Raw genomic sequence first — 15077 nt, forward strand, 5'->3', positions numbered from 1 at the left:
AGTAAGTCCATATTCAAATTTTGCCATATGTTCCATTAGTATTCCTCGTAGCAATATTTTCTTTTCTGATCCAGGATCCAATCCAACATCACCTATTGTATTAATTACCTTGTCTTTTTAGTCTCCTTTAATACGGAATAGTTCCTCAAACTTTGTCTTTCCTGATACTGACGTTTCTAAAGAGTACTAGTCATTTGAATTGGCCAGTTGTAGAAAGTCCCTCAATTGGGTTTCATCTGATAGTTTCCTCATAATTACATTCAGGTGCTGCATTACAGGAGAAGTACATGTGTGATATCGTGTCCTCACTGCATTGCATGTCCTTTTAATGGGAATGGCACACCCATTTTTAAGGCTCTTAATACAGATGCCAAATTATTGTCCAGCTGTGCTAGTGGACACTGTTCTTTGTAGCGTATGACAAGTTGGTACACGTATTTGAGAAAAGTGGTGGTGTTGGATAAGGGAAGGGTTCAGCCACAAAACAGTAAACCTAACAGGGCGACAGAAATCCATGCATTTGATCGCAATTTGATCGGTAGTCTAATCAACTGAACCAGATGGTAGGCTTGTTTCTCTCATCTAACTAGTTTTTGCACTAATGATTTCATTCATCATCCCAGAAGACAGGCATATGCATGCCTCCAGCAAGCTAGGTCAGGATGAGGTGGTATTCACTCGTTTGGATTACAGTCCTTCCTCCCGTTTATTTATTTTTGGCTGCACCGTACAGCATGCAGAATTTCCCCGACCAGGGATCAAACCCATGCCCCCTGCAGTGGAAGCGTGGACTCTTAACCACTGGACCGCCAGGGAAGTCCTCCTCCTGTTCATTTTTACAGTGTTCTGCAAATATCTGAGGCTGAAGACTGGGAGCCTCAATCTGATACATGTCTAATCACTTATGAAAACAATGTCTGGAAGAGATGTGATACTATCCAGAGATCAATGTGCTTCTGCTTCTTTGGAAAACAGTGCTGATTTTTATGATTTATCATTATTTTCAGACATTAAAAAATACAGCAAAGTACAAAGAATTCAAATGTCTATGTACCGTGTGCCACCGCCCAGAGTTGACAATGACCATTTGTCACATCCGCCTTAGGACTTCATTTTTTAAATACAAGAGTGTTACAGGCACACTTAACATCGCCTTTTGTGCTGCTTCCCTCTCCCCCATGCCAGCGCTCTTACAACTGCTTTCTGCAGTATTCTGCTGACTCACCGAGGAACAGGCCAGGTGCTATCTGGTAAGAACGTGGTAAGCTTCACAGAGTGAAGCACAACTGAAAAAGTTATCATGAGCCCATGCAAAGATTAACTAGTTAGTAGTTTTCCAAATCCAATTTCCTCCTATACTAGCTTAGGTCTTGTGAAGAAGTTTTACTAAAACAGCTTTTCAGAGAAATTCCGAAAATCCCACTCCCAGATAAGCCTGTTGACTATGGCTTCACCAAAACTGCCGACCTAAATTCCTTTCAGGTTAGTCACTTAAGAGAAGGTTTGCGTGCTCCTGGATTTACCTGCTCCCAAGCTAAGGCCTCAGTCTGTGGTTTATTTGGAAACTGAGTCACTAGAATAGATAAGGTAAGGCTTCAGTTTGTCTGCTGGGGAGTGCAGAAACTGGAGGTAGATGAAAAGCATGTCTTTGAATGTTGAGGAATTAATTTTTAAAAGAAAAGACAAATGGTGGCAGAAAGCAGTGGAAGTCTACCTTACGTGCTTTGCACTTTTTAGCCTTTTCCAACCAGTTTTCCGCACAGCAGAAAGTAATTTAAAACCTAGCTGGTCTCTAATCACTCCCTAATTTGTAACCCCTGGTGGCTCCTGTGTGCTCTGGAGGAGCTGGCCCTGCCCATTGACCTCATCACTCCTCCCTTTCTCACCAGCTCCAAGCTTTACTGGTTTGTTCTCTAGCTTTTTGCCTGAGATCTTTTCCTGCACTTGCCCCTTGGGTTGTTCTTCAGTCTTTAGGTCTCAACTTAAAATATCCCCTCCTTGGAGAGAGGTTTGCATCAACACCCTGTCACCTTAATCTTCTACTCTTGTCCCTTGTTTGTTTACTTCAGGACATGCCACAATTTTAAACTACTTTGTTTTTTTTCGTTTCATTTCTATGTTCTTATCTGGTTTTCCAACGAAAACGTCAGCTTCACAAGAGGGACGTCATGGTTTTTGCCGGCATCCAGCATACTGCCCGGTACATACATAGTAGGCATTCAATAACTGATGAATGAGAATGAGTGGAATCTAGAGTTTAGATTTTATTATCACATTAGGCTACAGTCTAGATCTCTGTGTCACTCATAAGATCCGTCAGAAAAAAAAAAAAAACCCCAAAACCCACGAACTGCTTGTCATTAAGTTTTGTAAAAGCATTATATATTTTACACCATTTGCTGAAGAGACTATCTCTTTCCTCATTGAATTGTCTCTGTTGAAAATCAGTGGACCATTCTGAAGTTTCTATTCTGTTCCATTGGGCCATATGCTATCCTTGTGGTATTTATTCAAAAAATTAAAAAAGGGGGAAAAAGCAAACCCTAAAACTGAAAGCAATCTGAAATTTACTTAACCATATATCAAATTGGCAACCTAACTACACAGAATTATTCCGTATGACTTTTTTTTTTGGAATTTACATACAATGAACTGCATAGACCTACAAAGTACAATTAGATGAGTTCCGACACCTGTGTGATCACCACAATAGACTAATTCCATCACCCTAGAGAGAAAGCTTTTTTCTAGTCAATCCCACACTCCCAGTCGACAGTGCTGATTTCTATAACCATTGATTAATTTTGCCTGTTCCTGAAATTCATATAAACCACACAGTAGGTACATTTTTATGTCTGGCTTCTTTGACTCAACACTTTTGAGATTAATCCATATGGTCACATGTAACAACGGTCAGCTTCTCTTTTATTGCTAATTTCCATTGTATAATTCAAAAAGTCAACTTTTTAAAAATTAAGACTAGAAGACTGTTAAAAGATTTAACAACCAAATGCAATGCATGATCCTGGTTTAAATCAAAAACTATATGGAATCTAAAAAAAAAAAGGTTCTGATGAACCCAGGGGCAGGACGGGAACAAAGACGCAGACATAGAGAATGGACTTGAGGACACGGGGAGGGGGAAGGGTAAGCTGGGACGACGTGAGAGAGTAACATTGACATATATACACTACCAAATGTAAAACAGATAGCTAGTGGGAAGCAGCTTCACAGCACTGGGAGATCAGCTCGGTGCTTTGTGACCACCTAGAGGGGAGGGATAGGGAGGGTGGGAGGGGGGAGACAAGAGGGAGGGGATATGGGGATATATGTATACGTATAGCTGATTCACTTTGTTATACAGCAGAAACTAACACACCATTGTGAAGCAATTATACTCCAATAAAGATGTTAAAAAAAACTATAAGAGCCATTACTTGGAGAATCGGGGGGATTTAATATGGCCTGGTTAATAGGTACTATTAGGGAACTATTGATAGTTTTCTTAGCTCACTAAGTCTCTCCTTGGCAAATCTGTCCGATTTCACTATGAACAGCACCACCCGAGTTCTCAGTCACTCGGGCCCAAAGCTTCGGAGCTCCAACCTTCTTTCGGATTCCGCCACCCACCCTCATTATCAGTTCAGGTTTTTATCACTTCTTTTTTCACGGCTGTATTGAGATATTCACCTTTTTGAAATGTACAACGGAGTATAATTAAATGGCTTCAAGTGACTGTATTCACATAGCTGCGCAACCACCAGCACAATCACCCTGAGAACATCTTCGTCACCCCAGAAAGAACCCTTGACCCCACTAGCAGGCACTGGCCATCGGCCTTTTGTCCTCAGGCAGCCTTCAGCTCCTCCGCCCGACCATGTCAGGCGCCCGGACACAGTGGCTCCTCCAGGGCGCGGAGGCGACACCGCCCCGCCTCCCAGTGGCAGCTGCAGATGCGTTCCTTCCTCGCTGCGCTACGGCGCCCCGCTCCCCCGCCCGCTCCGTACCCTCAAGGCCCAGCCCCCCACCCGGCGCTGCGGCGCCGCAGCTCCCGGGACTCCACGCTCGGTCAGCCGGCTCGCCTACAGCTCCTCCGGCGAGCGTCGCCAGCCTCCGCACCCACGACGGTGGGCCCGTCCGAGTCCACCTCTTTCCCAGCGGTCCCCGGCCGCCGCCGCCCGGAACCATAGAGCTGCTCCCCAAGAGGCGAGCAGGCCGGGAGAGAGCGGCTCTTCCGGCTCACACCTGCGCCAAGAGGCCTCCGGGACTCCGTGGTCCGGGCTTCCTCTTGGAAAGGCGGATCCGCCCTGGCGGCGCGCCCGGCTCCCCGCCCCGACGCCGGCGCTGACGGAAGCACGCCGGGTGACCTCACCCGCCAACATGGCGGCGGCGGTAGATTAGGACCGCGGGTCGGAGCCGCCGCCGCCACCGCCACCGCCACCGCCACCGCCGCTGTGGGATCCTGTGCGGAGCCGCCGCCGCCGCCGCGTTTTCACCTCTTCGGGGACACGGGCCTGGACCAGGTGAGGGGAGCGGGGTTGCGGGCAGGCCTCGCCGGGCCCTTTCCCAGCTTCGCCCGAGGCGTCCCGAGGCCGACGCGGGAGATGGGGGGCAGTGAGAGGCTGCGGGCGCGAGGCCGTTCCGCTGCCCCTCAGACGCGTCCGGGCGCGGGTCGGCGGGCGTGGGCCTCGGGCGAGGGGTGCGTGCGCGGGGCTCGCGGCCTGGGTCCCCGCCAGCCGGCCGCGCCGCGGCTTCAACCCAAGGTTCCCGGTGCCCCTCCCGGCGGCTCCGACGCCGCTGTCATTGCTGTTGCTATTATTTCACGTGTTCGTTTTTGCCACCCTTAGAGGAGGCACGGTTCGCGCTAGGTCGTTTCTTCCTTTGGTCTTTCTTCCACCATCCCAGGCCGACCCCGAGTGTCTCTCCTTCGTGCCGGGACTTTCCGAGATGGGGCTTCCCCGCTGGGAGCCGGGGCCTCGGGCCCGCTATCTTGGGCCCTGGCCGCCGCCCTGCGGAGTCGGCCCGATGCCCGCACGAGCGCGCGGTTACCCGTGCAGCCAGCGCCCGGTTTCTGTACAAGTTCTTAACGAAACTGACGGTCTCCCCTCTCCCCTGTTTCTTTGCGACATGGGGCAAAACAAGCAAGTCCTCCAGCGAAACTGTCAGTGCGATTTCCCCGGGAGGTTTGGTGTAAACCAGAATGCTGGTCTCTGCCCTGACTTGTGTGACCTTGGATGAGTTGCCACACCCTTCTAGTACCTTCTTGTCTTCAGTCTCGCAGAAAATTAAGCAAGTGTTCGTGTAGGTGGTGAACTGCTTATACCTCACGTACATCGCGGGATAAATAAATGTACACTGTAAATTGAAAATCTTTAAACCACTATGGAATATTCTTCGTTTGATAATAGGCCGTTAGGGACTTTGAAAATTCTTTTACTCTGATTGGTCAGGTACCATTCTCAGTATTTTTTTTTTTTTTCCAAAGGATGGATTTTCTTACGGAGGACCGTACCCCAGTAATTGAGTTCGGTTGAGGGATACAGACGGTTGAGTCCAAGGCGTTTTGTAGAGAAAAGGTGCTCGTTAGCCCGTCAGTTAGTCAATATTTATTACATATCTTGCTCAGCTTTTAGGACAAGTGATTTGCAACAATAAGTATTTTTTTAAGAACATGTTTCTCTTATGAAACATTTTAGACATACAAAGCAGCAGTTTTAACCAATCACAGTACCACCATCCTGCTTTTTAATCATAGTTTTTTCAAACTTGATTTTGATGCATATGTTATTCCAAATAAGTGGTCACCAAGAGTTCTTTTTTGTTTTGGCTGCTCTGCGCAGCATGCGGGATCTTTGTTCCCGGACCAGGAATGGAACCCCCGCCCCCTGCCATGGAAGCACAGTCTTAACCACTGGACCGCCAGGGAATTCCCAAGAGTTCTTTTTTTTTTTTTAACATATTTATTTATTTGTCTGTTTAAGGTGTGCCAAGTCTTAGTTGCGGCACGTGGACTTCTTAGTTGCAGCATGCATGCGGGATCTAGTTCCCCGACCAGGGATGGAACCAGGCACCCTGCAATGGGAGCACAGAGTCTTAACCACTGCGACACCAGGGAAGTCCCCCCCCAAGAGTTTTGTTTTTTTTTTTTAAATTAATTAATTTATGGCTGTATTGGGTCTTCGTTGCTGCATGCGGGCTTTCTCTAGTTGCGGCGAGCAGGGGCTACTCTTCGTTGGGGTGCGCGGGCTTCTCATTGTGGTGGCTTCTCTTGCGGAGCACGGACTCTAGGCACGCGGGCTCAGTAGTTGTGGCTCGTGGGCTCTAGAGTGCAGGCTCAGTAGTTGTGGCTCACGGGCTTAGTTGCTCCACGGCATGTGGGATCTTCCTGGACCAGGGCTCGAACCCGTGTCCCCTGCATTGGCAGGCGGTTCTTAAGCACTGCGCCACCAGGGAAGCCCAAGAGTTCTTAATTAATATATGTTAACAGGGTTGAAGGAAGGGGGCTATTTTCAGAGTTGCTGATTTTTTTTTAAGTAGTGTTTTATTGAGATACCATTAAGTTGTTCACATGTGTAGTCACAGAGTGTGCACCTATCACTGCAGTTTTCATTCCCGAAAGAAACCTTGTACTCATTAGCAGTCATTCTTTATTCCCACACTCCCCCACCTAGGCAGCCACTGTTTTACTTCTCTGTAGATCCCCCAGTTCTGGATATTTCATATGAACAGAATTATACAATATGTGGTCTTTTGTGACTGGCTTTTACCTCCATGTTGTAGCAGGTAGTGGCATTGCTTTCCTTTTTATGGCCACATAATGTTGCATTGTATGAATAGACTACGTTTTTAAAATTCATCAGTTGACGGGCAGTTACTTCCACTGTTTGGCTGTTATACGTAATGCTGCTGTGACCATTCATGTGAACGTTTTTGCATAGACAATGTGTTTTCATTTCTCTGTGGCACATACGTAGGAGTGGAACAGAGAAATTGACTTTCATGTTTCCCTTTTATGTGCGTTATCTACTCATATATGGGAAGCCTGACTATGTGTTTGTGGGGAGAGTGAGAGTGAGGCATTTCTCTTTAAGTACATTATGTTGGAGTGCCAGCTGCTGAATGGAAACATTTTTGGACGGCCCTTAGCACAGGATTGAACTGGCGTCTTCAGTTAGGCACGTTCCAGTTGGAAAGGGACAGTGGACACTGAAATAGTTAGTGTCTGCTGAGTTTTCAAATGCTTAGTTGCATTTCTCAGTTGGACCCAGTGAAATTTTTACAGTTTCACAATTTTAATTAGGATTATGTAACTTTTCTTTTGCAGAAAGCCCTAGAATTGTATGATACCTAATAAAGTACAGATTGAAGAAATAAAGTCATTGGACTTCATGCTACTTCGTGGAGCTTAAAAATTCTTTGCTAAAACCACCAGTGGGTCTGGAGACTGGGATCGGGGAATCAAAAACTTTGTCCGTGCTTAAAACTCCAGAGTTTTCATTTGTGACTGAATTATCTGTAGATTTTCACTTTTCTCTTTGTAAACTGGGATTGTATATCTACTCAACTCCACATTATTGCAGTATTTAACAATCTTATTACAATTTTATTTTAGTGGGAGGAGATAGTCTAAATACAAAGCTTCTTGAAATAATTACATCATGTTAGATTGTAATATTTTTCTGCTGTGGTTCTATGGGGTTAAGAAATAGAATATAGGTATGATATTCTAAGTTAGTATTTCTGATGTGGGTGCTAGAAATTTGTTTTTTTTGTTTTTTTTGCGGTATGCGGGCCTCTCACTGCTGTGGCCTCTCCTGTTGTAGAGCACAGGCTCCGGAGGCGCAGGCTCAGCGGCCATGGCTCCCGGGCCCAGCCACTCCGCGGCATGTGGGATCCTCCCTGACCGGGGCACGAACCCGTGTCCCCTGCATCGGCAGGCGGACTCCCAACCACTGCGCCACCAGGGAAGCCCTAGAAATTTGTTTTTAATAGCCTCCAAGATGATTATGATCAGACAAGGTTGGGAAACAACTACAAAAAACTCATGTTGCTGCGGATTTGCTTTTCATAAGAATTTAAAGTAGAATGTAATAGTTGCTGTATACCTTCTGGTTACCGTTCATAAAATGTGCCTAATTCCCACAGTACTATCTATTAACATCCTGGGATTTGCACTGGTACTCAGAATAGAAATCTGGTTTTAAAGAAAGACGATTTATTGTAAGATTGTGGATATTACATTTGTTATTGAAGGCTCATGGATGTTTCGGAGATGCCACCAAATGTGTGTATAAACACAGGATTAAGTTACCCAGAGCTTCCTCAGGCTGTCCATCTGGCTGACAGCTACCTGTAACTTGAGAGAAGAGCAAATTAAAGGTGTAAGGCAGAGAAAGAAACAGCTGGGTAACACAGCTGTATTCAGTAGGTTGTTAGAATTGTGTAAAAAGCAGGAGTTTTTATATTGAAGATCACTCTTGTATTTAATCACTTCTTGATACCAAGAACACTTATACCTAATTTGAATTCTATAGGGTTCTAGATAAAATTTAAAGAGTAAAAGTAGCTATGTCTTTTTCATCATTTAAAAGGAAGCTTGAGCTGTCTTAGGCATGAAATGTCCTCTGGTTGGTGAGTAAGTAGTGGGGTGGACCTGAGCCTGGTCCCCTGCTTCCAGGAAAGCTCTGGGTGGTGGTCTCAGATCATATTTACTTTTTCTTTAACCTGTCTTTTTCCTTTTTGCCCCCCTGTCCCGTTCTGAAAATTGACAAATTTGCTTCTTTTGGTATTGTGGGTGTCTGATATTTGGGAAATTGCCTTGTTTTTCTACCATTTTTTCCTGTTATCATTAGTGTTAGTGTTTCCACCTCTGTGTTCCTCTCACCCAGCACGTTGCCTGGCTTGCAGGAGATGTGTATTGAATGAATACAGTTAAGGCCTAAGAGTTCGGAGCGGAAGAGGATGTACTCAACCAAGTGGTTGCACTGTTAACTAGCTGTTACGATTTTGGGCAAATAAATTGTCTATTCTTGTTTGTCCATCAATAAAGTTGAGACTGTTATCTTTTCCTTCTGGTGTGCAGGATTACTGTGACAACACGTGGAAAAGTGCTTCAGAAATAGAGGTCTCGTGCAGAGGTGATTTATTTATGGTATCTTATAGAAATGCAAGAGCTCTTTGTGCAATATGCAGATTAGTCACCACCGAGTATGCAGAGGGAGTGATGCCCTCTCTCCCCAGAATACCCTGCAGCAGTGCTGCAGAGTTCACACTTGGCATATTTTCAGTGCCTTTGAGAAATTGTAATTTAATACAAATGCACGAGACCTGTGATAGCATTTCTTTCTGTTTATTTATTTTTAATTGAAGTATAGTTGATGTACAATGTTGTATGTTACAGTTGTACAACATAGTGATTCACAGTTTTTAAAGGTTATAGTTCATTTATAGCTATCATAAAATACTGGCTATATTCCCTGTGTTGTAGACACATAGTAGTGTTTCTGAGGTCTGCCTGCCCCATCACCTAAACACAGGCCTGAACGAGCTGCTTCGCTGCTATAAGCTGGCAGCTCAGGTGAAGTTAGAGGAGTTGGAAGGATGTTATGTCCTGCGGGTCTCGTTTGTTTATGACTGGAACGTCAGAGACAAATTTGAAGCCTAAAGACCATGCACTAAACTTAAATGATGGAAGTATGTATGGTCAGCTTCTCCATTAGTGTGAGTCATTGAGAATGGTTGAGTGTCATGGAAGCAGTCACCAACTGTGTGGACGTATGGATAGTAACATGTGTACTAGAGCTGAGGACTTTATAGTGGAGAATTATGAAATCCATGATTAAAATGGCATTTATGGGGCTTCCCTGGTGGCTCAGTGGTTAACAATCCGCCTGCCAGTGCAGGGGACACGGCTTCGAGCCCTGGTCTGGGAAGATCCCACATGCCACGGAGCAACTAAGCCCACGTGCCACACCTACTGAAGCCTGTGCTCCGCAACAAGAGAAGCCACTGCAATGAAGAGTAGCCCTGCTCGCCACAACTAGAGAAAACCAGTGTGCAGCAATGAAGACCCAACACGGCCAAAATAAATAAATAAATAAAATTTAAGGGAAAAAAGATGGTATTTATGGTTAGTTGATAGGGATTTGTAAGAAAATTTGAAGAGCACTAGGTTAAAAATCCAGTTTGGATACTTGGTAAACTGTGCTTTGTCTGTAGCATCTGGATTGGTGTGTAACTAAAAGTGTCTTAAGAGGTACGGATTTTTGATAAATACAAGAAATTTTTTTAAAATTTTGTTTTATTGAAATATAGTTGATTTACATGTTACGTAAATTTCTTTTTCTTTCTTTTTTTTTTTTTTGGCTGCGAGGCTTGTGGGATCTTAATTCCCCAACCCAGGGATTGAACCTGGGCCACGACAGTGAAAGCGCCGAGTCCTAACCACTGGATCGCCAAGGAATTCCCAATGTTGTGTTAATTTCTGCTGTACAGCAAAGTGATTGTTATACGTATATATATACACACACACACATATACATTCTTTTTCATATTCTTTTCCATTATGGTTTATCACAGGAAATTGTATGTAGTTCCCTGTGCTCTACGGTAGGACCTTGTTGTTTATCCATCCTTGATATTATAGTGTGCATCTCCTAACCCCAAGCTCCCAATCCATCCCTCCCCCACCTCCCTCACCCTTGGCAGCCACAAGTCTGTTTTCTATGTTTATGAGTCTGTTTCTGTTTGTAGATGGGTTCATTTGTGTCCTGTTTTTGATTCCACGTGTAAGTGATATATGGTATTTGTCTTTCACTGTCTGACTTACTTCGCTTAGTATGATAATCTCTAGGTCCATCCATATTGCTGCAAATGGCATTATTGCCACCACATCTTCTTTATCCATTCATCTATCAGTGGACATTTAGGTTGTTTCCATGTCTTGGCTACTTTAAATAGTACGCAGCCAACATTGGGGTGCATGGATAAATACAGGAAATTTGATTATAACAAATTCTAGAACATCAATTTTTTTAAATATAAAATATATTTAAAATATAAAGCATTATTCAGAAGATGAGTACTTCTTTTTTCCTGTTACCAAAAAATTCTGAGACTTTTTATACGTTAAATTTTGTTACTGATTTGCTCTTTTCTCCTCTCTTTTGGAACTTAATCATTTATTCCTTGCTCTCTATTTATATCTCATTGGCTTCTCCACTGAATGTAAACGTGCTTAAGTCTCTTTCATTGTATATAAAACAAAACAAAATTAATGAACTCTCAGACCCTTTGTCTCTCTCCCCAGCCTCCATTCCTGTCTTCCCTTCAAACCATGAAAGAATAGACTAAAACCCATTTTCTCTACTGATTCACTTTACATTCACTCTTTTTTTTCTTTTCTGCTCATTTCTTCCTTTTTATTTTTAATTAATTTATATTTTATTTTTTGGCTGCATTGGGTCTTCGTTGCTGCACACGGGCTTTCTCTAGTTGTGGCGAGCGAGGGCTACTCTTTGTTTCCGTGCGTGGGCTTCTCATTGAGGTGGCTTCTCTTGTTGTGGAGCACGGGCTCTAGGCACTTGGGCTCAGTAGTTGTGGCACGTGGGCTCAGTAGTTGTGGCTTGCGGGCTCTAGAACTCGGGCTCAGTAGTTGTGGTGCATGGGGGATCTTCCCAGACCAGGCTCGAACCCGTGTCCCCTGCATTGGCAAGCGGATTCTTAACCACTGCATCACCAGGGAAGTCCTCCATTCGCTCATCACGTCCCTGGCCTCTGCCGTTGCCCTGCCAGTCAGATTAGCCCATCCTGTCGGGGACATCATCTTGACGTTGCATTTTTTTTGGTGTGTTGTTTGTACTGCCTTCTTCCCGAAGCGCCTCCCCCGACTCTGAGCACACCCTCCTGTCCCCTTTATGCCTTTCTGCCTGTCCACTGCAGACCTTAGCGGGCTCCTCTGCCAGCTTCTCATCTTTTTGGCCAGCCCTGAAATGGTAGTTTTGCCTTGAATTCTAATTGGGTTTCTTTTTCAGATTAAACCAGTGTTTCTCAACATGTTTTTTAAAAACGCTTTTTCCCTTTGATAAATAAAAATCTCTGGCTCCTCTTCTGGTGGTGCTCGGGGTTGGGGCGGGGGGTATGTGATTCTTCCCTCCCATCCTCTCACTGAGAGTCAGTGATACAAAGAAGATTGAAGGTTTACTCAGATTTATTTTCTATACCTTATAATCTGAAAACAGTAGGTAATGTTTGCTTTTCCAAGCATGAATATGCTTTTTCAAACCCAGCCACCCCTTCTCCCACCTCCTGGAAACTTTGGCGCTTCCTCCCCTTGGACGTCGCTGCTGTCCGTCCACTCTCCGTAGGTGATGCTGTAGACCCGCCTCTACGCAGGCCACAGCTTTCTATCTCCAGTGCAGACCTCGTTCTGAGTTGAAGACCTGTATGTCTAGCGTTTTGTTCATTTCCACCTTGCCGGCTGTGGGCATTCTACAGCTCAGTACGCCCCCAAGTGAACTGGTCATCCTCTCCCCCAAGCAGCTCTTGCTGTACTGTGTGACTTGGGCAGTAGGAGCAGCGCCACGTTCTGTACAGCTGCCTGGTGAGTGCCGTTGAGTTGGTTCACAGATCTTCAAACGCATCTGCAAGTTTTCCCTGTGTCCCCTTCTCCTTCCCTGTGTTCCTGCTCTGGGTCGTGCCTTCATACGCTCCTGTTCAGGTTTTTCCAGTATTACCCTAACTTGTGTCCTTGCCTCCAGTCTCCGTTCTGGCTTCCACACTGCCTCCAGGATGATTTTTCTAGAATATAATCTGTTCATGTGCTTCTCTTGCTCAAAACCCTTCAGTGATTCCTACTGGTGTTCTACAGAGTTCCTAGCGTTTTTTTGCATCATGATCTAATCTGAGAGGCTACCGAAAGAAATTGAGTGGTTTTTTTTCCCTCCAGAAAAAATGCTCATGCGCACAGAATTTGCATACAGTTCTGCGGGTTCGTTAATGGACATGGTTAAAATAATTTTCCAGCTTACAGGATAAAACCCGAGCTGCCAAGCATCCTGTAGCATACGAGGCAGGCCACATGCTGACTACTGTGAGCCCCATCCTTGTATCATAGGACTTTGCCATGTCAAGTGGGTAATTTTTGTGTTGTTCCCTGCTGTTCCAAAACACTTCTGTGCCTTTTCCGGGTCTACTTGACATCTAAAGTTCACGTCGTCCCATTCCCCAGCTGGGTCAGTTGGTGACTAATCACTCACGTTCCAAGATCTGCTCAGATTTTACCTTATAAAGCCTTTCCTGATTTCCACTTTTTTTAAAAAAATTTATTTATTTTATTTATTTATTTTTGGCTGTGTTGGGTCTTCGTTGCTGTGTGCGGGCTTTCTCTAGTTGCAGCGAGCGGGGCCTATTCTTCGTTGCAATGCATGGGCTTCTCATTGCAGTGGCTTCTCTTGTTGTGGAGCACGTGCTCTAGGTGTGCAGGCTTCAGTAGTTGCAGCACATGGGCTCAGTAGTTGTGGCTCGCAGACTCTAGAGCGCATGCTCAGTAGTTGTGGCGCACGGGCTTAGGTGCTCTGCGGCATGTGGGATCTACCCAGACCAGGGCTCGAACCCGTGTCCCCTGCATTGGCAGGCAGATTCTTAACCACTGTGCCACGAGGGAAGCCCTCCACTTCTTTTTTCTTTCTCTCGAGAGAATTACCTGTTCCTTGTTTTGGGTTGCCCTTCCCACTCATGTATACTGACTCGTATCACAGAATTTTATTGTTCTTATTTGTTTCTATGCTTTTGTTTTCCTCTACTTGATAGAAAACTCCTGAGGGCAGGCGATTGAGCTTAAGCCTTTGTGCCCAATGCACAGATATTTCTTAAGATCTTAAAACAGTCTGTATCATTGTTTTCAGTAGAAAACAATTATTTGGAAACTTCTTAATAAGACATTTTGGTTTGAAACAACTATTAAGGTACGTAGTAGGGGTCAAAAGATACAAACTTCTCATTGTGAAATAAATAAGTCCTGGGGATGTAATGTACAGTCTGGTGACTATAGTATACAATTCTGCCTTGCATATTTGAAAGTTGCTAAGAGAGTATGTCTTTTAAAAAGGGGGGTACATGGTATGTAAAACAGCTGTTAAGTCCACATGGAGAAGTGAATTTTACTTGCATTGATTAGGATACAAGTTAAAGTACCTATTGAAGAGATTCAGAATAAAGTGGCTTGAATAGGAGTCAGAGGCTAGTGGTCAAGGCGGGCAGGGCAGCTCTGCTCCACGGGGTCATTCAGGGACCCAGGTCCCTTCTGTCTCGTGCTGTCCCCTGGAGTGGTGTCCTTGTTTGCATGTCGGAGTGAGGTGTCTGCCATATGCACATTTCAAACCCAGAGAGGAGGAAAGAGGAAGTCTTCAAGGAGAGACCCCCGCCACCACCACATTGCACATGTAACTTCTGCTCTTCTTCCTCAGGCTCAGGCTAACCTTGTAGCACACGAAGCTGTAAAGGAAACAGGGAAATGTTGTTTGCAGCTGTGTGGCCATGGACGTAGCTGAAATTTAGTAGGCTTTACTAGTAAAAGAAATAAGAGAACATATGCTGGCTCTGGGGGGAAGGTAAAGAGAGGGCAGAGCTAGTGTTTTTGCCACACAGGTGAAAATAGAGTAACTAGGGAGAGGTAGAAAGGGAAATTTTCTTTTTTTTTTTAAGGGAACTTTATTATTTTTATTTATTATTTTTGGCTGCGTTGGGTCTTTGTTGCTATGTGGGCGCTCTCTAGTTGTGGCGAGCAGGGGCTACTCTTCGTTGCGGTGTGTGGGCTTCTCATTGCAGTGGCTTCTTGTTCAGGAGCACGGGCTCTAGGCACGTGGCCTTCAGTAGTTGTGGCTCACGGGCTCTAGAGCACAGGCTCAGTAGTTGTGGTGCACGGGCTTAGTTGTTCCGTGGCATGTGGGATCTTCCCGGACCAGGGCTCGAACCCATGTACCCTGCGTTGGCAGGCGGATTCTTAACTACTGCCTCATGAGGGGAGCCCAGAAATTTGCTTTTGATTTGATATCCGAATAAATAAATTCCTACTTGTC

The 15077-nt window shown here is 45.1% G+C and overlaps 1 protein-coding gene across 9 annotated transcripts in view; it reads left to right on the plus strand.

Annotated features, from left to right (window-relative positions):
* Positions 1-4259: 4259 nt before the first annotated feature.
* The window catches only part of BCL2L13 (BCL2 like 13), an 85892-nt gene continuing 75074 nt past the window's right edge, over positions 4260-15077 (plus strand). For 8 of the 9 annotated variants that reach the window (XM_060306656.2, XM_060306657.2, XM_070046570.1 and 5 more), the window contains exon 1: positions 4271-4523. The gene's annotated coding sequence lies outside the window, so the exon portion shown is untranslated. Of the gene's footprint in view, positions 4524-15077 lie in introns of all 9 variants that reach the window. The other variant, XM_060306658.2, reaches the window with a different exon arrangement.

The sequence above is a fragment of the Globicephala melas genome, chromosome 10, assembly GCF_963455315.2.
Source record: "Globicephala melas chromosome 10, mGloMel1.2, whole genome shotgun sequence".
Lineage (NCBI taxonomy): Eukaryota > Metazoa > Chordata > Mammalia > Artiodactyla > Delphinidae > Globicephala > Globicephala melas.